Raw genomic sequence first — 24831 nt, forward strand, 5'->3', positions numbered from 1 at the left:
CTTTAATTTCTTATCTTGGCTTATTGCTTAACATATTATTTTGAACACAATTTTGCAAAGGTGTAGACAGTAGTGGACAGTAGTGTCTCCTTGCTGTTTTCAGTAGATTGTTTCAAGTTATACTCAATTTAGGATAATGTTGCTACAGTTTAAGAACTCACATATAGCTATTTTTATTTTTACTTTTATATTTATTTATTTATTTATTTATTTATTTATTTATTGTCTGAAAAATCTTTATTGGCCTTTTGGATAAAATTTATTTGCTAGGAAGGATGATCCTGTGATACTTCTGCTGGAACAAGCGCATAGCTTCCTCTTTGTTGATTCTGTGTTTGGCCCCAATGCATCCTGTTCTGCATTTCTTGTCTGCAATGCTGAAGTCTGGCCTAAACAGCACCACATAGAATTCCAGACCATAGGTCTCAATGCTCGGGTCATATTTGAGGCCCAGGTCTTGAATCCCAAAACCAAAGTTTCCAGTGACTGAGAAGTTATTTTTCTGTAATTCATACTCCCACATCTTCAGGCCTTTCTCCAGAATTTCTGCCTTGATTGACTCCATGGAACTTGAAATAAACAGCAATTCATTTCTCCTGATGCCAAAGGACCTCACAGTATATCTAGCTATGAAAAATACACGTGTCCGTTCTGTGAGATGCTCCAACACCTTGACTGCCCAGGTCAGTCCATCTCTGCTTTCCCCCACACAGATACTGAGGAAGAGCTTGCAGATGCAAAGTTCCCACAAGGGGGTTTCTTGTTGATCTTATGCCACGATGGAGGACAGCAAGCCCCATATAGCTCTTAATTATGTTGAGATTTGTTCCCTATAGTCTCTTATATGTAAGCACTTTTATCATGAAGGTGTGTTGGGTTTTCTAAAATGATTTTCTGCATCTACCCAGGTGATCATGTGCTTCTTTATGTAATATACTTTAATGTGTTTTATTAACTTTTGACATGTGTTGGTTACGTACAGATTGACTATCATCTACTGATTGAACTTGGTATTCAAGTTGTCCTAGATTGTATATTTATACTAGTCTATCTACATGGCTATACTTCCAAACTTATTTTACATGGTGTTCTAATTTTATACATTAGATTCTAACTAGCCAGTCGTCATTTCCTACTATCTAGTAGTCCATAAACATTCTTACATTAGATAAAGTATCCCCGTAATAAATCAGACTCTTGTCTTTTGTTTTTCTTTTGTTTTTTTCCCATGAGATCTTTGTTTAGGAGAAACCACTAAAATAGTGATTGAAAGTCTTGAATCTCTTATTAATATAGTTGCTAGACACCATATCACTCATAAATTCAATTATAGAATTACAATTTCTACTATATACTGATTGTTGATAGCTCTACCCAGAATGCTGGTACTTCATTAGAATATCATAATTCCTAATTGATTTCAGAAACTTATCCTTATATCCACAGATAAATGAAGTCCTTGTGATTCATCAAAAAGCCTTTCTTCATAGCAAATAATGACCAATATAGAAAACCATAACTTAATTAAACTATGAAGAATGCCTGACTATGGGGTAGATAGTCACATGGCTACATTTAGAGCAGAAGCCCCACACCTAGGGCTCTGGTTATATTATAGAACAGGAGATAGGAAAAATGTTAAGATCAAAAGTTATCAAAAACAACGGGGAAGAACACTCCATACACATGAAAGGAAAAATCCATCAAGATAAACTCTCAATTCTGAACATCTATTCCCCAAATACAAGGGCACACACATTTGTAAAATAAAAATTACTCAGGCTCAAAGCATACATTGATATTCACACAGTAATAGTAGGATACTTCAACAACCCACTCTTACCAATGAACATATCATGGAAACAGAAACTAAACAGAGACAGAATAAAGCTAACAGAACTTATGAACCAAATGGATTTAACAGATATCTACATAACATTTCTCCCTAAAACAAAAGAATATACCTTCTTCCCAGCACCTTCTGGTACCTTCTCCAAAACTGACCAAATAATTAGACACAAAACAAGCCACAATAGATACAAGAACATTGACTTAATCCCATGTAGTCTATTGGACTACCATGAACAAAGGCTTGTTTTCAAAAACAACAGAAGGTGCACATACACATACACATGGAAGCTGAACAACGCTCTAGTCAGTGATAACTTGGTCAGGTAAGAAATAACCAAAGACTTTTTTTAGAGTTTGACCAAAATGAAGTCTCAACATTTCCAAATTTATAGGACACAACAAAAGCTGTGCTAACAGAAAAGCTCATAGCTCAGAGTGCCTCCATAAAGAAACTGGAAAGAACATACACTAGCAGCTTAAAAGCACATTAACAGCACATCTGAAAATTCTAGAACAAAAACAAGAAAATACACCCAAGAGGAGTAGACAGCAGGAAATAATCAAACTCAGGGCTAAAATCAACCAAGTAGAAACAAAGAGAACTATACAAAGAATCAACAAAACCAGGAGCTGTTTCTTTAGGAAAATCGACACAATAGATAAAACTTAGAATGGAGCAAAGACTGAAGAAAAGGACATCCGGAAACTGCCCCACCTGGGGATCCATCCCATATGCAGCCATCAAACCCAGTCACTAGTGCTGATACCAAGAAGTGCTTGCTGACAGGAGCCTGTTATGGAAGTCACCTGAGAGGCTCTGTTAGAGCCTTACTAATACATATTAAGATGCTTGCAGCTAACCATCAGACTGAGCATGGGAATGCCAATGGACAAATTAGAGAAAGGAATGAAGGAGCTGAAGGCATTTGCAACCCCAAAGGAACATCAAAAATATCAACCAACCAGACACTCTAGAGTTCCCATGGACTAAACCAACAACAAAAGAGTACACATGGGTGGACCTATGGCTCCAGCCACATATACAGCAGAGGATGACAATGTCTGGCATCAATAGGCGGAGAAGCCTTTGGTCTTGTGAAGGCTTGTTTCCCAGTACAGGGGAATGCCAGGGTGTTAAGATGAAAGTAGGTGTGGAGAGGGGGAGCATCCTTATAAAAGCATGGGGAGGGGGATGGGAGAGGGGAAACCAGGAATGGGGGATAACATTTGAAATGTAAATACACAAACCATCCAATAAAACAACAACGATATCAACAAGACAAACAACAGTAACATTAGCCAGACTAACCAGAGGGCAAAGAGACAGTATCCAAATTAACAAAATCAGAAATAAAAAGGGAGACATAACAACAGAAACTGAGGAAATTTTTAAAAAATTATCATATCCTGCTACAAAAGCCTATACGTAACAAAACTGAAAAATCTAGATGAAATGGATGATTTTCTAGACAGATACCAGGTACCAAAGTTAGATTAGGATCAGGTAAGTCATCTAACCATTACCATAACCCCTGAAGAAATAGAAGCAGTCATTGAAAGTCTCCCAATCATAAAAGGCCCAAGACTATACGGTTAGTTCAGTATTCTTTCAGACCTTTCAAGAAGACCTAAAAATACTAGTACTCTTCAAACTATTCCAAAACTATTCCAAGAAAAAAAAAGAACAGAAGCAACACTACCTAATTCATTCTATGAAGCCACAGTTACGCTGATACCTAAACCACACAAAGTCCAAACAAAGAAAACAAACTTCGGACCAATGTTCCTTATGAATATCGATGCAAATATAGTAAACAAAATTCTAGCAAACTGAGACCAAGAACACATCAAAAGATCATTCACCATGATCAAGAAGTCTTCATCCCAGTGATGGAGAGATGGTTCAAAATATGGAAATCCATTAACATAATCCAATATATAAAGAACTTCAAAGAAAATAACCACATGATCATCTCATAAGATGTTAAAAAATCATTTGATAATATACAGCACCCCTTCATGTTAAAAGTATTGCAAAGATCAGAAATATAAGGCCCATACCTAAACATAATACAAGCAACATACAGCAAACCAGTAACCAACATCAAATTAAATGAAGAGAAACTTGAAGCAATCCCACTAAAATCAAGGGCAAGATATGGTTGTGCTCTCTCTCCCTACTTATTCAATATAGTATTCAAAGTCCTCGCCAGAGCAATTAGACAACAAAAGGAGATCAATGGGATACAAATTGGGAAAAAGGAAGTCAAGATATCTCTATTTGCAGATTATATGATAGTATACATAAGAAACCCAACACAAATCCACAAAGAACTCCTACAGCTGAAAAACAACTTCACCAAAGTGTCTGGACATAAAATTAATTCAAACAAATCAGTATTTTTTCCTCTACTCAAAGGATAAAGGGGCTGAGAAAGAAATTAGGGAAATGACACCTTCCACAACACTCACAAATTATATAAAATACCTCGGTGTGACTCTAACCAAACAAGTTAAAGATCTGTATGACAAGAATTCCAGTCTCAGAAGAAGGAAGTAGAACACCTCAAGAGATGAAAAGATCTCCCATGCTCATGGATTGGCCCAATTAACATAGCAAAAATGGACATCTCACCAAAAGCAACCAACAGATTCAATGTAATCCCTATCAAAACCCCAACTCACTTCTTCATAGAGTTGGAAAGAGCAACTTGCAAATTCATTTGGAATAACAAAAAAATCCAGGATAGTGAAAACTATACTCAACAATAAAAGAACTTCTGGGAGAATCACCATCCCTGACCTCAAGCTGTATTACAAAGCAATAGTGATAAAGAAAAAAAAACCAAAACTGTATGGTATTGGTACAGAGAAAGGCAGATAGATCAGTGGAATAGAATTGAAGACCCAGAAATGAACCCACACACCTCTGGTCACTTGATCTTCAACAAAGGAGCTAAAACAATTCAATGAAAGAAAGATAGCATTTTCTTTTCTTTCTTTTTTTTTTTTTTTTTTTTCGGAGCTGGGGACCGAACCCAGGGCCTTGCGCTTCCTAGGTAAGCACAGCATTTTCACCAAATGGTTCAACTGGAGGTCAGCATGTAGAAGAGTGCAAATTGATCCATTCTTATCACCCTGCACAAAACTTAAGTCCAAATGGATCAAGGACCTCAAACTAGTAGAAGAAAAAATGGGGAGGAGTCTTGAACACATGGGCACTGGGGAAATTTTCCTGAACAAAACACCAATGGTTTATGCTCTAAGATAAAGAATCAACAAATGAGACCTCATAAAACTGCAAAGCTTCTGTAAGGCAAAGGACAATGTCATTAGAACAAAATGGCAACCAACAGATTGGGAAAGGATATTTACCAATCCCATATCTGATGGCTAATGTCCAAAATATATGAAAAACTAAAGAAGTTAGAGTACAGAGAATCAAATAACCCTATTAAAAATGGAGTACAGAGGTCAACAAAGAATTCTCACCTGAGGAATATCAAATGACTAAGAAGTGCCTAAAGAAATCTTCAATATCCTTAGTCACCAGGTAAATGCAAATCAAAATGTCTCTGTGATTCTACCTCACATTAGTCAGAATGATCAAAAACTCAGGTGACAACAGATGCTGCCAAGGATTTGGAGAAAGGAACATTCCTCCGTTGCTGGTGGCATTGCAAGCTGCCACAACAACTCTGGGAATCAGTTTGGAGGTTTCTCAGAAAATTAGTAATAGTTCTACCTGAGGACCCAGCTCTACCACTGCTAGGCATATATTCAAAAGATTCTCTAATATAACAAGGATACATGCTCCACTATGTTCATAGCAGCCTTATTTATAATACCCAGAAGCTGGAAACAAGCCTGATGTCCCTCAGCAGAGGAATGGATACTGAAATTGTGGTGCATTTACATAATGGAGTCCTACCCAGCTGTTAAAAGCAATGTCTTCATGAAATTCTTAGGCAAATGGATGTAACTAGAAAGTATTAGCCTGAATGAGGTGACCCAGTCTCTCTCTCTCTCTCTCTCTCTCTCTCTCTCTCTCTCTCTCTCTCTCACACACACACACACACACACACACACACACACACACGCACACACCAGATCCAGAGGACTAGGAAATCAGTGGTGTTATCATGTCTTCTAGATAGCACAAGGAGCTGTACCCATGATTCCTCAACCGCATATTGCCTAAACAAGACCTCAATAAATTTAATGTCAATAGGCATATTAAAATGAAAGGGGCTCTATCTATAGGTAAAAAAAAAACGAGAGTCAGCTAATGGATGGGAGAATTAATAATCCTCAGGGCTGATCCCCTTCATTGCTTATCTTATTTCAAGTGGGTTCAGGATTGATACCATATATATTTAAGTAGCATTAAGCAAATTAAGCAGGATGTGTGTGTGTGTGTGTGTGTGTGTGTGTGTGCGTGTGTGCGTGTGTATGTATACATTAATAACAATATAAAAAGAGTCCTTGAAATTTGAGAGGGCATTAGAAGTTTGAAAATGAAAAGGTTTTATGGAGGAAAGGGAAGGGGAGGAATAATGTAATTATTTTAATCTTAATAGTTAAATTAAAATCGACAACAGAAAAGAAATAAAAAAATAAAAAAGGCTTTTACTAAAAATGCAATATAAGTTCATCACTGACTTAATTAAATTCTAAGAACTTTAATATAGTCTTTAGAAGAAACCTGAAAGACATATCATTAGATTTTTCCATCGTGTAAGAAGATAACGTAATACCCAACATCCCTAACTAATGTAGAGAAACAATTATTCCTAAGTGGTAATGAGGGCTAGGCTTTAGTGCTTTTAATGGGCTGATACACAGAATGTACTCTTAACTCTCCATCCAGTTATGTTAGATATGTGCCAGTAATTTGAAAAGATGAAGTGAATATCTTATTAAATTTAGCATGGTGTTGTAACTATTAAATTGGCTTTGTGAAGTGTCCAGATGGTAAGGATGTCTTCAAGTGATAGATAAATAAGTGGTGAATATACACTACCATAAAAATAATTAGAGATGAAGTCATGTATGAGAAAGGTACTTGGTTAGTTCCAAAGACTTATGTTTACTTATGCTTGTATTTAATAAACATAGGGTTATTCTGAAAGCCTTAGCAATTCAGCCTCTTAAACACATTAAAGTCTGCACTTGTAGCTCAAAATAGTCATGACAGTATATAAATAATTGTGAATAGTTTTCTTGCAATAAAAGTCTTTTCAAAAATTCTAAGTATTGAGCGGGATTGAAAGCAAGGTTTATAGTACATGGAGTCATTTAAATTCATGGAAACAGTCATTCATGTATAAATGACAGTGATAATAATAATGATAATTAAGAATTAGATAATGATGATAGGTGCCAATACATACTAATTTATGCCTATACAGATCCCTCTTTTATCTATCTAGTATTAAGTAATGTGAAGTGGTGAGAATCATACTATGATCAAATCTGTGGCATTTATATCCCATTCCCCTCTCATGTCTGAATTTGACTATCTAGATCAAATAACTTCTAAATGAATAGTGTAGGTAGCTTTGTTTCTAGTATTTTATTATGAAATAAAAGCAACATTGAATCACGCAAACAAGAAAGAAAAATCCAGAAGATATACAGAGTTCTTGTCCATTAGAAAAGTACAAGCTTTGACAGAAGCAACAGTAGAATACACGTAGGTCCAGGCTATGAGACTGTGCTGACATCAACTTGGTTACTTGGGAGACAGCTCTTTGAGAAGAACTTCCTGTCAGTTTTTCTCTGTGAACATGGGCTTACTATCAATCTGAATATATCTTCTTATCCTTTAATTTACATATTAATTCCATAGTAGGTCATTATACAATATGACTCTCTTGCATCCAATCAGTAAACTTCTTATGAAAACTTAGCTTTGTCAAGGCTATGTGCTTCTTTTAGTCATTACCTTATGATGATAAACATATCTCGGATTTTTGTTGTACATAAATCTGTCTAAACTTAATACTTTTAATAATTAATAATTTTATCTAAACTGCAGAATTATTTGGTCTGTATTTATAGCCTCGCAGTCTCTGCTTTATATTCAGAGACAGTATATTTGGTTTCTCAAGCAATCCCTTTTTCATATGTTTAATTGATTATCAGTAGAAGTGAAAACTATAGAAGTAGTTAGGACAAAGACACAATTGTCAAGGATATGATTTAGAGCATTTCAAGAAGCAGGTTGCTTTATTTGATTACTATGTTTACAACATAAACAATAATGTATGCTTACTCCATTTGTCATATTCTAAATTAAAAGAAAATCTCCTCTGAAAACATTAGAAGTAGCCTGAAGTTTCTGATGAATATAATTCAGTCTTTACTTAAAATGAAAAAACGGTCTGTATTTATCTACCTCTAATATTCGCCAAAATTTGATTAAATCAACTATATATATATATATATATATATACCTCACCATATATATGGTGTTTATTGTATATGATGTATATAAGTATATGATGTATGTGTGTATATGATGTATATTCATAATGATGTATATGTGTATGTATATATGTATATGATGTATAAGTGTATATTATATATGTGTGTATATGACATATATGTATATATGATGAATGCGACTTAGCAGAGGCATGATCATAAAAGTGCTCAGACATCATTGTGTTGATCATTTTATATGTACTATACTATATCGTAAGTATGTAGAACACACAAGAGAAGGAAATTCAACAGTGTTCAGTCTCACGTGACAGAGGCAGAATAGCAACTGAACTTTTACCATTTGAGATAAAGATAAAAATTCTGTTTCCTCATCAGAGCTTTCAACAAATTGAAGGCATGGAAACATTTTATTAATATAGAAGTTTGGATCATCACTGGCACTAAAGAGTTAGGATTTATAATAGCAAATTTTACTATGCCCTAGTAAATGATTTGTTTCTCATTTACACTCTAATTTCCCTATGATTCTTTCAAGTAGAAAAAGAATCTTAATGTAACTGATAAAAAGTAAATGTAAAATTTTATTCTACACTCAAATGCCAAGTAGCAAATTTATTTTTACCTGAGGCCCCAGATAGGAAAATTGAGATGGTAGAGGGTTTTGTTGGATTTATTTTGTTTTTCCTTAAATTTTGGAGGAAACTTATTACCTGATAAGCATGCACTTACTATTTCAACATGCATGCCATCAACTATATTCTGATGAAACTTCCTTTGATGTTAGAATGACTTCATATATCTTTGCTCAGTTCTGAAACTTCTTTAATGGTATATTATTAGAACAGCATTGTTTTCATGGTTAAGATTTGTTTATTTTTCTGTCTACACTTTATTTTCAACTAAGTTCAAAATTTGGTCGTTCCTCTTCTCATCTGACTATGTGATGGTAATGTGACTGCAGACAGACCTTGGAATATTTCCTGTCAACAAGACATTTCTTTCATCATTGTTTATCTTCACAGGCTCATACTTTAATATAAAACATGTGAGAAAAGATAAGAGGTTAGGAAAAGTAAAGGTTGTGATGATGCTTTTAAAACCTTGGTTCTGGTCTAGCCTTTTCTGAATTTTAGTTATTTGCTTAAGAAGAGATAGTCTTTAGTTGTATATAACATTGACATATGACAAAATATGTAACCCAAATATGATTGTATTTTGATCAGTAGCTGCCCATAATACCTTTATTTTGCCCAGTATGTATGCGGAGTCATGAAGAAACCCAAACTTTTGTTCACTTTTCCTTTGATATACAATGTGAATTAATGGTCTATAATTTTACAACCACCCATACAAAGAATGATCTTCTATCTGGCATCCTTGACTACCTTATTTGAGCAATCCTTCTTTATTCGGCTATCAATACATCAGAGGTGGATAAACTCCATAATTAAAATATCTAATTCCCTTTTATATTAAATAAAAAGGTGATAAAAGTCTATGATACCAAACTCATTGATAATATTCTCAAGAATGATTAGACCACTGTCTCTTCTTTCCAGGATATAAAAGTAGCTATTCAAATTCAACAAGCATCAAGTTGAATAGTAAGGCCAATTTCACTGTTCACAAGTATTGTTTTTATGAATAAATTAGGTTGAACACTTTGTTCTTGAAATGTCATTCATGGATTTAAGTGATTTATGACACCCTATATGATGAGATGGCAGAGGTTAGAATAGCTTAGTTGTTAATCCTCTTAATTAATTCTGAATAAACGTGGTTGATCTGGCTTACTTATGGCATCTGACCTTAGATATTAGAATGTTCTGTAGTGTGGAGTTCAACTTTGAGCCACTGGGTCAATTCTAGGACAACAGGGAAACTTTCACTTAATATTCTACAAGAAGATGTTAGCCACTGGGAGACAGATCCCAATAAGATGTATTCATCTTATTAACAATCAGAGAAACTATTTATTCTCTCTCAAAAATAAGGTCCCTTATTGCTTTCACAGAACACCGAGAGGACTTTTGGATTAGAAGGTTAGAGACCTCAGCTCCTATCAGCTTTCAAATGTACCTAATGGAAGTTGAGGGTAGCAGCACAAACCACTTCAAGTGAGTACAAAAGCAGAGTGCAATTCTTTTGACAGCTTAGAAAGCCTGATTTCTTAGAATCGAGTCATAAAGTGTCAAATTTCAGAAACATTAGTGACTATGCATTACAACTCTCATTTTACACAGAAGAGAATCAAGGTCCAGGGTAGAAGAAAATCATGTGGATGGTCTGTTGGCTGTTCAGATATGATAAGAATGAGAAACTAGATTCTCTTGACAAATAATGATTTATATAGATGTTCTAAAGTTATTTTTTTTCAAACTGTCTTTTTTTCCCAATTCTTTCCAACAATTTTGGGATGGGCTGTATATTTGTAGCACTGGAGGGTAGGATACATACATACATACATACATACATATATATATATATATATATATTCAACTTAGGTTTACAAAGAAAATGACTGTAGCTAAGTAAACATATGCTCATAGAAGGGGGTCCAAGGGCTGGACAGTTTCCACTGGAATGCGCTATGATTAGCTATGAATCAGGAAACTATTAAAAATTGTTGATGCCCTGATACTTAATTTTTACTGTCAATGTTATATGATCTAGAGTCATCTGAGGGATGGGTATCTGTGCATACCTGAGAGACCTTGATTATATGAATTAAACTGGAAAAACCTCAAACAGTGTCAGCATAAATCCCTTAGCTAGTATAAAGAGTGTATGGGAAGGAGAAAGTGAGCAGAGAACAGTCTTTCCCTTCTACATATTAATTCTAGATGCAGTGTAGCCAGCTGCCTCAAGCATCTGCCCCCATAATTTCCTGCCATGGTGAACTATATCAAAAGCAAAGAAAAACAACATCTTTCCTTCCTTAACTTGCTTTTGTTAGGACATTTTATTAAAGTGACAGAAATAAAACCAATGCAATTACCAGGAATCAAAGGATGTCTGATTGGCCTCTAGTCAGTTGAAACAGTTACGATGAGCTTACCTGTTGGCCTTTCAAGTTTACTGGTGGAGCCAAATACAATAATTCACATGATGAAAACCAATATTTTTCATTGCTGGAATATATGTCTGGATTGTATTTCTTCCAAGTAAGGCCCAAAACTGAAGCCATTGAAAGATGAATGTGAAATTACACAGCTGCCTAATTAAAATACAACCCAACACAAAAAGGGTTCATATTACTTGAATTATTTAGAGTATGGAAAAGAACACACAGGATATTTATAAAATAAAGGCATATGTTAATTTTCATTAGATTATGTATGTGAAATCATTCTATTAAATATTTTGACATAACTCTGATTTATATTCCTTTCCCATTCTTCTCTTTGTTCCCTTAAACCATAAACTTCACCCAGAAATAGTTATCAACATATGTACAAATAGTAATTTAGTCACATATTCTATCATGACAAATGGCTAGCTTACGATGTCACCTTTTATATTGGCTATAGTCTGTTGCTCCAAATACTAACAACTGTGTTCTAATGAGCTGACATTTTTATCACCTTGAAGAGGTTCTGTAATTAGGCATTTAAAACAGTAGTACAGTTACTCAGTTGTGCTTATTTTTATTGCTTTGTTGCTAATGAGGAAGCATTATAGATTAACATGGTGCATTCATGTGAGATAAAGCATCCTAATTAAAAATAAAATATTGAAATGTCTACCTCTCCCTTGAAATTCTTAAGGAAGGATTTATTTTATTTTATTTTGTCTTTTGCTTGTTTTAATTATACTTGTAAAAATGTTTTTAGCCAAACACAGGCTTTAGCCTTCATTTTTTTTTTTATCATGTCAAACCAGGAGAGGAAGAGAGGAAGAGAGGAAGAGAGGAGAGGGGGGGGGGGAAGATGAGAGAGTTTAGCCTTCATTTAAATTACTTCATGAAGTTTAGATTTCTGGCCATTTTTCACAACAGGTAGAACAGCTGAGTGTTGTAAGTACCTTGAGTGTTGATAAAGAAGCTGAAGGAAGGTTCTAGGGCATAATCAATACTACGGTGGTCATACATGCTGGCTCGGAATGTATTTAACTAATCTGAATGAACACAATATATTTAAGTCACATTTATATTATATGGAACTAATAAGCAAATTCATTCTTTACTAGGCCTGGGTCCTCTGATGAATATTTTCTAATTGCTAGGAAGCTTTTGTGTTTTATTTAATTAACAAGTGCACTTAAGTTCTTCCTCAGGTCCCGTCAATGCCACATTTGCAAAGTTCCTTTCAATGTCTGTCATGAGAATGCCTTCTATAGATAGGCTCTAACCTTCAAGATCCTCTAGCATGAGCACGTCAATAGTGACACATTTTGGTAAATATAAAATAGTGCCTCTCCCTCATGTTCTGTCCCAACATACAGACCTATAATATTCTACGTTCTCCAGAGAAACACATGTAACATAGTGTGTGTCTATGTGTGTTGGAAAGCATGAAGTCTCCTGAGACTTCGACTTTTCATAAGTGACATCTTTATTCTCTCCTAGTGCAAGAAACATACTGTGTTTCTTATTAAGGAAATAAATTATTTTCCATATATAAATACATTAAAAAACATTTCTTTGCATAATTATAGCTGACCATAATTCAGCAGCACTTCAATCCTAGAAGTCTAGCTTCCTAATCTCAAAGATTTTGTTATGAAAGATCCAAATTAGTTTTCACAAAGAAAATGAAACAATTTTTATCTAAAGCAATAACCATATCTCCCTGTCTTTAGAGTTAGTTGGAAATGTCAGTCTTCATGTATTGAAGATTTCGTATATTTGATCTAGAACTCATTTTTTCCACCTTTATTAAATTGGGTATTTCTTATTTACATTTCAAATGTTATTCCCTTTCCCAGTTTCCAGGCCAACATCCCCCCTAACCCTCTGCCTTCCCTTCTTTATGGGTGTTCCCCTCCCCATCCTCCCCCATTACCGCACTCCCCCCAACAATCCTGTTCACTGGGGGATCAGTCTTGGCAGGGCCGAGGGCTTCCCCTTCCACTGGTGCTCTTACTAGGATATTCATTGCTTCCTATGAGGTCAGAGTCCAGGGTCAGTCCATGTGTAGTTTTTGGGTAGTGGCTTAGTCCCTGGAAGCTCTGGTTGCTTGGCATTGTTGTTCATATGGGGTCTCAAGCCCCTTCAAGCTCTTCCAGTCCTTTCTCTGATTCCTTCAACAGGGGTCCCATTCTCAGTTCAGTGGTTTGCTGCTGGCATTTGCCTATGTATTTGGCGAATTCTGGCTGTGTCTCCTAGGAGAGATCTACATCTGTTTCCTGTCAGCCTGCACTTCTTTGCTTCATCCATCTTATCTAGTTTGGTGGCTGTATATGTATGGGCCACATGCGGGGCAGGCTCTGAATGAACGTAGAACTCAAATATTAATGTACAAGAACATTACTTACACATTTCTTTAAAAAGAATAGCCTACATAAAATACACTATATCTAAGACATGAAAAAGAAAACATATTTCTAATGCAAATGAAGTAACTCATGGTATCATCCTGATAAAATATCAATTGATTATGATTTCCATGTATCATCAACATTTTAATTATAAATCTAGGTTATTCTTTGAAGTATGTACAATAATATTAAAATGGAATAAATTAATTAAAAGTATTAAAAGGATGATATGATTATCTTTAGTATCACTGTCTTCCCTAATGGACTACCGTGAATTTTAAATTAATGTAGGCTTCCTTAGCTAGATTTTCTTGCAAGGTTCTCATGCAGCACATGTTTTAATAAAATAATCAAAAATCAAGAGAAGACGATCGCATCATAACAAAAATCATTCAAAATTTTATGCTCAAAGTCCATATTTGTCAAATTATTTACCTTTATTTTGAAAAACTGGCATCAATATTTCTTGTTTTTAACTGGATATTTTTATTTACATTTCAAATTTATTCCCTTTATATGGCATGCAATGCTAAAGAATAAACTTAGGATTACTATATATGACTCCGTTAATAAGTAAATGGCGAATTTTAAAATTAAAACTTGAAATTGATTATTCAATGATAGATGTCAATCTAATTTTAGATTTTTATTGAAGAATTAAGTTTTTCCAGTGCATATTAATCTTATTGAATGTGAACTAGTTTGAATTCAGACAGAAAAATAATAAATTGTGTTAAGAAACAAGGAATAAGCCCTTTTGTTAAATATTTGTCAAATTAAAATGTAATCATACCATTTTAACCAATCCTTTTGATTCTTCCAAGTTCTCCTATTTACTCCTCTTTTATCTTTCTCAGATTTGTGTCTTCTATTCTTTAGTTCATGACACATGCAGGTGCACACACACACACACACACACACGCACTTCTAAATATATTAAGTATAACCACTCTGTGTATATAGTGTTACTTCTACCTGTGTGATTTTAGGCTTGATCACTTAGTATCGAATGAACATTTGGGGTATCTTTCTTAGGAAAGACTGATTCTCTAGCTCTGGAGAGAATGTAAGTTCTTGTTTGCTAGAAAGAAGTCCATGGAATTTCTCCTCTCATTCTCTCTCTCTCTCTCTCTCTCTCTCTCTCTCTCTCTCTCTCTCTCCCTCTCTCTCTCCTTCTCATCTATCTATCTATCTATCTATCTATCTATCTATCTATCTATTTGTGTGTATATATGTGTGTATGTGTGTATATATATATGCATATACATGTATATGCATATATATATCTTCTTTAATCTTATAATGCCATTGATATATGTTATGTGTTTTCATAACTTTACTTAAATTTTAAAACATTTTGGTAGGTTTCTATCTGTACCCAGAGCTGACCCTGTGCCATAGCCTTCTGTACCTGGATCTCGCTGGGAGAGAGCTAATCTCCCAGGAGTGCTGACACACCTGGGAGCATGGGTGAGACCACCACTTCTGCTCCAAGGGCCCCGCCTAGAGCCCGTGGGACACAGGAGCAAAGGAGCAGTCTGGGATCTGATCCTTCCAGTTTCTGTGTGCATCCAGAACTGACCCTGTGCCACAGGTCTCTGTGCCTGGATCCTGCCAGGAGAGAGCTGGTCGTCCAGGAGTGCTGACACACAGACTTACAGAAAGGTCAAGCCACTGTCAAAGGCAGCAAGACCAGCTAACACCAGAGATAACCAGTTGGCAAGGAACAAGGGCAAAAACCTAAACAAGAGAAACTTGGCATCTTCAGAACCCAGTTCTCCCACCACAACATGTCCAGGATACATAAACACACTAGAAAAGCAAGATTCTGATTTGAAATCACATTTAATATTAATGTTAGACGACTGTAATAAGGACATAAATAACTTCCTTAAAGAAATACAGGACAAAACAGGTACACAAGTAGAAGCCTTAAACACAAACACAAAAATTCCTTAAAGATTTATAGGAAAACACAACCAAACAGGTAAAGTAATTGAACAATACCATCCAGGATCTAAAAATGGAAAAATAGAAACAATAAAGAAACAAAGAGAGGGGTTGGGGATTTAGCTCAGTGGTAGAGCGCTTGCCTAGCAAGCGCAAGGCCCTGGGTTCGATCCCCAGCTCCAAAAAAAAAAAAAAAAAACAAAAACAAAAACAAAAACAAAAAAAACAAAGAGAGAAAACCCTGGAGATTGAAAACCTAGGAAAGAGATCTGGAGTCTTAGATGCAAGCAAGCATCACCAACAGAATCTCAGGGCAGAAAACACCATAGAAAAACATTAACATGACAGTCAAAAAATGCAAAATGCAAAAAGCTCTTAACCCAAAACATCCAGGAAATCCAGGACACAAAATGAAAATCAAAGCAAAGAATAATAGGTATAGAAGAAAGCAAAGATTCCAACCTAACAGGCCAGTAAATATCTTCAACAAAATTATAGAAGAAAACTTCCCTAACCTAAAAAGGAGATGCCCATAAGCATACAAGAAGCCTGCAGTACTACAAACAGATTGTACCAGAAAAGAAATTCCTCCAATCACATGAGAGTTAAAACACCAAATACACAAAACAAAGAAGAATATTAAAGCAGTAAGGGAAGATCAAGTAACATATAAAAGCAGAACTATCAGAATTGCACCAGACTTCTCAACAGAGACCATGAAAGCTAGAAGATCCTGGGCAGTTGTTATACAAACCGTAAGAGAACACAAATGCCAGTCCAGGCTACTATACCCAGCAAAACTCTCCATTACCATAGGTGGAGAAACCAAGATATTCCACCACAAAACCAAATTTACATAGTACATTTCCACTAATCCAACCCTAAAAAGGATAATAGATGGAAAACTCCAAGACAAGGAGGGAAGCTACACCCTAGAAAAAGCAAGAAAGGAATCTTTCAACTAACCCAAAAGAAGATAACCACACAAATGTAATTCCACCTCTAACAATAAAAGTAATAGGAAATAACAATCATTGATTCCTAATAGCCCTCAACATCAATGGACTCAATTCTCAAATAAAAAGACATAGATTGGAAAAGTAAAGAGAACCCAACATTTTGCTGCATATAGGAAACACACCTCAGTGACAGAGAGAGATATTTCCTCAGAGTAAATGGTTGTGCGAAAAATTTCCAAGGAAATAGTCCCAAGAAACAAGCTGGAGTAGACATTCTAATATCAAAAATAATCAATCTTAAACCAAAAGTTATCAAAGAAGATAAGGCAGGACACTTCATAATCATCAAAGAAAAGAAATCCACCAAGATGAACTCTCAGTTCTGAATATCTATGCTTCAAATGCAAGGGCACCCACACTCATAAAAGAAACCTTACTAAACCTCAAAACACACATTGCACCTCACACAACAATAGTGGAAGACTTCCAACAGCCTACTCAACAATGGACAGATCATGGAAACAGGAACTAAACAGATACCGTCAAACGAATAGAAGTTACAAACCAAATGGATGAAATAGAACATTTCATCCTAAAACCAAAGAATATACCTTCTTCTCAGCACCTCATCGTACCTTCTCCAAAACTGACCATATAATCAGTCACAAAACAGGCCTCAACAGATACAACAAGATTGAAATAATCCCTTGCATGCTATCATATCACCGAAGACTAAGGTTGGTCTTCAGTAACAACAAAAACAACAGAAAGCCCACATATACATGGAAGTTGAACAATTCTCTACTCAATGATAACTTGGTCAAGAAAGAAATGCCCCAGTGTAGGGGAATGTCTGGGTGGGGAGGTGGGAGGGAGTGGATACATGGGTGAGGAAGTACCCTCATAAAAGCAGGAGTGGGATGGTAGAGTGGTTTTCTGGAGGGGAAACCAAAAAATGGAATAACATTTAAAATGTAAATAAAAATACAATTAAAAACTAAAAAGAATTCAATGCCCCCCCAAAAAACCCACCCCCCAAAAAGTTTTGGTAATTAAAGCACAATTATATAATACCTCACCTTCCTTTTTGTCCCTTAACCCCACCCCTGTCTATTTCCCTATTAATTCTCCACACCCTTCACCTTTTTATGATGCATTTTTCTGTTGCATGTTTTTAGATATATTTCCACTTATTCTGAACAGGGCAGTGCAAGTTTCTTTGAAGTAGAATGTCAAATCCTTTCGTCATGTGCCAGTAAATGTGTAGCTGGGATATACAATAGATTTATTGTTAGCTCTGTGGATCTCCATATAGTTTTCCAGCATGACTGAACTGAATTACAATCCCACCAACTGCATGCAAACTTTCTCTTTCCCTATAAGCCTCCAATGTACAGAGCCATATTGGATTTGGGCCTAGCCGCCTTTTGACTGCATGGTTCAAAGTGACTAGGTGACTCTGGGATGTTTCGCCACACTCACCCCTAAGATGACTGCCATAAGTCTTAAGATTGTTGAATGAAAGCCTCTCCCATGAATTTACGGCACAGGAAGATAACATTCAAGGGATGCCTCAGCTCCCTTAGCAGATACCTGTTACCTCCTGAATCAACACCAGGTGTCTCCACCGCCTGACCTCACCGCCTGACCTCTTTGCCTCCAGCTATCACTACCTATATCCGCACCTCCCCTCCTCTGTGTTTCACAAAGGACACTCCCCCTATCTGAAAGCCTTTAAAGCTGTAACGTTCACCCCAATAAACGAGACCTTAACAACAGAATCTTGCTTGGTCTCCTTCTTCTCTCGCCCCCCATTTAGGCCCAAGGGTAGCGCCCCTTCGGGACCCTGAATAACTGGGTCCCCACTGGTGGGGACACTCTAATATTTGCTGTTGTCTATTTTGTTAATTTTAAGCATTTTTACTTGGATAAGATGAAATCTAAAAGTCATTTTATTTTGAACTTTATTGTCTCTAAGGATAATGAACACTTTTTGAGTTACTTCATAGCAATACATGTGTTTTTTCTTTAGAATTTACTGTACAGATTCAGACTCATTTTTTTTAAAAAATGTGTATTTTTCTCCAATATTTGTTCTTAATGTTCTTTACCTATTTTGAATATTGGCTTGTTGTGGTGGTACACACCTGCAATCTCATCAGAGTTTATGAGTTCTATCTGACCTAGTGTTACAAAGTGAGACTTCATCTCATAAACAGCACACCACACACCATTTTCTAGATATGAATACCCTGTCAGATGTATAGCTGACAAAGATTCTCTACCATTCTGTGGATTTACTCTCCACTTGCTTGGTTCTCTTCTTAACTGTTCAAAAGCTTGCCAGTTTTATGAGATCCCACTTCTCAACTGTGACCTTAATCCCCAGATAAATTGAGTCCTACTTAGAAAGTCCTTTCCTACGGTAACATCTTGTGAGGTACTGACTATATTTCTTGTATCATTTTTATCATTTACATTCCCAAATTAAACGTGGTTGATTTGGAGTTAATTTTTGTTCAGGGTTCTACATGTAGTCTTATTGAATTCTTCTGCATATGAAGATATGGCTTTCTCAATATAATTTGCTGAAGATACTCTCACTTCTCCAGTGTGTGTTTTTGGTTTCTTTTACATCATAGAGCTATAGTTAGCACAAACTTATATGCATGTTTGAATCCTTCATTTATTCCATTTCTCTACACATCTCTTTTGGAGACAACACCAGACTATTTGTATTATTATAGTTGTATAATATAGCTGAAAATCTGGAATGCTAATCCATCCAGCATTATTCTTTTGCTCAGGGCTGCTTTGGATATTCAAGCTCATTTATAGTTTCATATGGATTTTAGGATAATATTTTTCCTATAAAGAGCATTATAGGTATTTTGGCTGATATTTCACCGAATCTATAAATTGCTTTCCTAGGATTGTCATTTTCACAGTCATATTATTCTAAAGATGCGTGAATCTGGGAGGTCTTTGTATTTTTTTTCATGGCTCTTTTCCTTGAGAGATTTGAGGCTTTCAGGGTAGATGTCTTATTAGAATTATTCATTGGAATTTTATTCTTTGAACCTATTGTAAATGAGAGTCTTTCTCAGAGTGTTTGTTGTTGGTTTATACAAAGGCTATTTTCCAAGTTTGTTTTTGCTTGGAGTATTTTTAAACTTTTCAGAAAAGACTTATAGAACTTGAGAGATGACTCGGTAGCTAAAAGCATAAGCTGTTCTTGCAGAGAACCTGAGTATCACTTCTGGTACCCTCAAAGAGGCTCACAACTCGGGGCTGGGGATTTAGCTCAGTGGTAGAGCGCTTACCTAGGAAGCGCAAGGCCCTGGGTTCGGTCCCCAGCTCCGAAAAAAAGAACCAAAAAAAAAAAAAAAAAAAAAAAAAGAGGCTCACAACTACCTGTGCCTCCAGTTGCAGGGCTCTAGGGTCCTATTCTGGACTCTGTAAACTCACGTGTAAATACATACACACACAGACTCACAATTTAAATATAGCAAACCTCAAAATTAAAAAAATTGATTGGTTTTATGAATGTATATACATATATATATGCTTTTCTGTGTGATCTATTTTCTATCTAAGATACTCTTTTTTTTTTTTTTGAGAGAAGTCGTATCCTGAGGCCCAAACTGATTCAGACTGGTGATGTTACCTCTTAGTTTCCCAAGTGCTGTAGTTATAGGTCTGTACCACCAAACCTAGCTCAAAACTCCTTAAATAGTAACATTTATTCCACTTTCCTGGAAGTTCTGTGCTATAAAACATTCTTTATTAAGCTTCATATTTGTTTGGAAATCTTTTTGTTGATATTTATTTTGCTTTGGAGCTTTCTTGCTTATATAAAGGATGGTTGGAGTATTTATTTGTTTTTGAAAGCTAAATATGTGGGTAAGCATGGTTCTGTGCTTATAAAAATCACACACATTGTGGGTTCTGAGGCATTTGTTTTTATTTTGAAAAAAGCTTTGACATTTTATGAATGTAATCACTTCCTTTGAGTACATACCTTTATTTCTTAAGGTGATACCATATTTGTTTTAAAATACAAGATTCACTCAATACACTATCCTTTTCCCCATAAAATTTCTCTTTCAAGCTTTTCTGAATATGCTTGTCAAGCATACCCCTGTTCTTTTATTTAATTTTCTGCTATGTCAAGCATTGTATTTATTTCATTACAAAGCAGGATATATTAATCTTGACACGTTATAAACTAAAAATGTGCTTTTCCTTTACATATATAAAAACTCTTCCCTTATATCTTATTCTGTTTCAGATGTTTTATTTTCCACTCTCATGGATCCTTAGACTTGTCTGAAGTCAGCACACATGAAAGACTAAGTAAAATTTGTTCTTCAAAAAGTCATTGAAAATAGCCAAATAAAAGAACTGTGATGTGAGCCAGCAATGCCCCTACTGGGGATAGAAATAAAGAAAATGAAATTAGTATGTGGAGCAGTCAGTGAACTGCTTTGTTCCTTGTGAAATTGCTAACAAAGGCAAGGGATAGAGAAGATTGAAATGCCTATCAACAGATAATAAGAACATGTGGTACATATGTACCACAGATAATTATTTAGCATTTCAAAGTAAGAAGTCATAACATTTACAGTTGCATGAATGAAATTGGAGATCATTAGATTAAGTACAAGAAGCCAGATAACAGGTTACCCCACAGTTTCACTTTTGTATATGGCCCCCAGTGAATGAGATTTTTGAGGGGAGGGTGGTAATGGGGGAAGATGGGGAGGAGAACACCCATATAGAAGGGAAGGGAGAGGAGTTTGGGGGATGTTTGCCTGGAAACCAGGAAAGGTAATAACAATTGAAATGTAAATAAGAAATACGCAATTTAATAAAGATAGAGAAAAAATTATTCTTAGATATTCTATTTTATTGAGACTATTATGAATAGGAACCCATCCACATTACAAGATAGTATGTGAATGTATTTGATTTTTGCAATCTCTTTCCAAAGAGCTACTTACTTGCTCAACAACATAAAATGTGACATTTAATAGAGTCTATTAAACACAGTTATATATAAAATTTGGTTTATTTTATGGGAAAATCAAGACAAAAAGAAATCCTAGAAGTAAAGTTTCAAAATACTGATGCTGAGAAAAAAATACAACCATCTTCCAACTAAAGTAGTTATTGCAAGGCTATAGACAAGAAACAAGGAGGATAAAAGCAAAGAACGCATTGGAAAGGGAAGAAAATATGGTAGATGTAAAGTCCTTGGCCTTCTGTTTAAAGTACAGTATGTATGTGATCCAATATCCATATATAGAAATAAAAAGATACATGAGCATTGGCCTCTTAAAATTTATGTGTATTAGTTTTCTGTGCATGAGTGCTCTGCCCGCATGCACTAGTTGCATGACATATATGCTGAACAGAAGAAAATAGTATATTCCACGGCACTGCATGTACAGAATCTTGTGAGCAATTTTGTGGATTCTGGGAAGTGAACCCAGGTTCTCTGCAAGAACAGCAAGTGGTTTTAACTACTGACTCTTCTTGCTGGTCCCATGCATGTTCCTGCTGTTGGACTTAAAGTTTCCTTCTACATTCACCAGGCTTTCTGGTTTGTAAAATTACAGGTCTGATGTAGAAGTCATAAATTATAACTTAACTTTTCTTTCCACCTTTTTTATAATTGAAATTTATATTTATTAAGAGAAAATAGTTACAATGTATTTTAATTCTTTTTTATCTTTATTAATTTGGGTATTTCTTATTTACATTTCGATTGTTATTCCCTTTCCCGGTTTCCAGGCCAACATCTCCCTAGCCCCTCCCCCTCCCCTTCCACATGGGTGTTCCCCTCCCCATCCTCCCCCCATTACCGCTCTCCCCCCAACAATCACGTTCACTCCCCAGTGAACGTCTTGGCAGGACCAAGGGCTTCCCCTTCCACTGGTGCTCTTACTAGGATATTCATTGCTACCTATGAGGTCAGAGCCCAGGGTCAGTCCATGTATAGTCTTTAGGTAGTGGCTTAGTCCCTGGAAGCTCTGGTTGGTTGGCATTGTTGTTCATAAGGGCTCTCAAGCCCTTTCCATCTCTTTCAGTCCTTTCAATGGGAGTCCCATTCTCAGTTTAGTGGTTTAATGATGGCATTCGCCTACGTATTTGCTTTATTCTAGCTTTGTCTCTCTCTCCACATTTTTGACCATTCAGCTGTCTCTAAGACTAGAGAACTCATGTAAGTTAGAGGAAAAAAAGGGAACCCAAAACATTTTTTCACCTTTTTATCTTTCTTCTTTATAAACAAAACACCCATGGCTCCAGCCGAATATGTGGTAGAGGATGGCCTTGTTGGACATAAATGGGAGGAGAGGTCCTTGGTTCTGGGAAGGCTTGATGCCCCAGTGTACAGAAATGCAAGGGCGGGGATGTGGGTGAGTGTGTGTGGGAGCACCCTCATAGAAGCAGTGGGAGGGAGGATAGGATAGGGGGTCTCCAGAAGGGAAACCTGGAAAGGGGACAGCATTTGAAATGTAAATAAATAAAATATCCAATAAAACAAATGAACAAACAAAAAACCCAGTAAGCTAGTAATTTTAGGGGGAGGATCATACAAAAGCTATGGCTGCAGTGCAGTTAGAGATGTCTCAAGTCATTACACTGCCACCACACTGATTTCAACAAAAGCTAAGTTAACCTTGCTTTCTGTTCAGGCTGCTGATTATCCTCACTGTGTGAGCACAATGAGCAATCAGCCTCTGTGAGGCTAGGGTGCCTAAGAGAAATGACTCATTTTATAAATGCTACAAACAATCGCTGCCACCCTGGCAAAGTCACATTGGCCATGTTTGCCAGTTGAGCTTATAAATATCTCTGGCTTTCTGGAGGAAGAGTCATATGAGTTTATCATCATGGAATATTGACAGAGGAGCCAGATTGCTACCCAAACTGTACAGAATGCAAATGAACGTGTTCATATCTGATTGTGCTGAAAAGAAAAGGAACATGTTGTATGATGAATATCAATGAACGGAAATATTCAACACATAAAACAGTTTGAATTGCTTTAGTGCTAAATGAGATTGTAACAGCACAAAATGCAATGAGAGAAGCATATTTAATTAGAAAATTAATGGCATAAATTTGAGGCTTGAGGCAACAAATATATTCCTTCAGAATTCTTGGATTCCACTGCGGTATTTGAGTGGCTTGGCAATTCATATTCTTATGAGCCTATTAATACATAGTCTTGATATTTTCTATGTTATTTTCTACTTAATGTCTAATAAAATATAAATTTGGCAGACATTATAACTATTCCATTGGTAAATATATACTGTAAAGTACTAATTCCTATATACAATTTGTGTATATTTGAAAAACCACTAATATAACTTTAAGATTCTTTTCCTTTAGTTTTTGCATTGTGTATTATTCTTATTGAAACCTTATTCTTTTGTATCTGTGAGGAGAAAATCACTATTCATACACATTTTTTCTCTTATAATTTTACCTCTCCTATCATCTAACAATAAAATAGAAGAAGAAAGAGAAAAAAGAACAGTAGAAGTAGCATTAATAATACCTCCAGTAAACTGATTACATTTGTGACAAACCAAATGAAAAGACATTGTATAATTTTTTTGGAGAATTCCTATAATTTTAGGCAGAACAAATATGTTTTAGAAATATAATTAGTCCCAACTTTACAGACTATATTCAGAGATTTTGTTATGAATCTACATTGAAAATGGTCAGAATTCATACTTCTGTCATTTAATGCTAGGTTAGTCTGTTCATTCATGTGTTTGTTAAACTCAGCCTATGTGATAGACCTGTGCTAGCGGACTACAAAGGACAACAGTGAACCAGAGAGAATCATTGCTGAGCATCTTAAAGCTTAAAGTAAATTGTTTGGGATTCATATTCATATTTATACCACATTTACTAATCTATAAAAAAGATCGTGGTTCAAGTGGAAAAACATCTGTCACATTTGAAGGTCTATGCTAGAGATGTGAAATATGAGACAAGGGCCTATTTTCTCCAGAGTATCAAATTACACATATCAGTGGAAGAAAATAAACTGGACTGCAGTGTGTGTTGTGCAGGAATACACAGGCTATTAGGACAATTCTTACAGGGTTGCTCAGAA

At 35.7% G+C, this 24831-nt stretch overlaps 1 pseudogene; it reads right to left on the reverse strand.

Moving 5' to 3' along the window:
- Nucleotides 1-259: 259 nt before the first annotated feature.
- On the reverse strand, nucleotides 260-7815 carry Rpl11-ps10 (ribosomal protein L11, pseudogene 10; annotated as a pseudogene).
- Between the last annotated feature and the right edge of the window lie 17016 nt (nucleotides 7816-24831).

Source organism: Rattus norvegicus, chromosome 6, assembly GCF_036323735.1.
Source record: "Rattus norvegicus strain BN/NHsdMcwi chromosome 6, GRCr8, whole genome shotgun sequence".
Classification (NCBI taxonomy): Eukaryota; Metazoa; Chordata; class Mammalia; order Rodentia; family Muridae; genus Rattus; species Rattus norvegicus.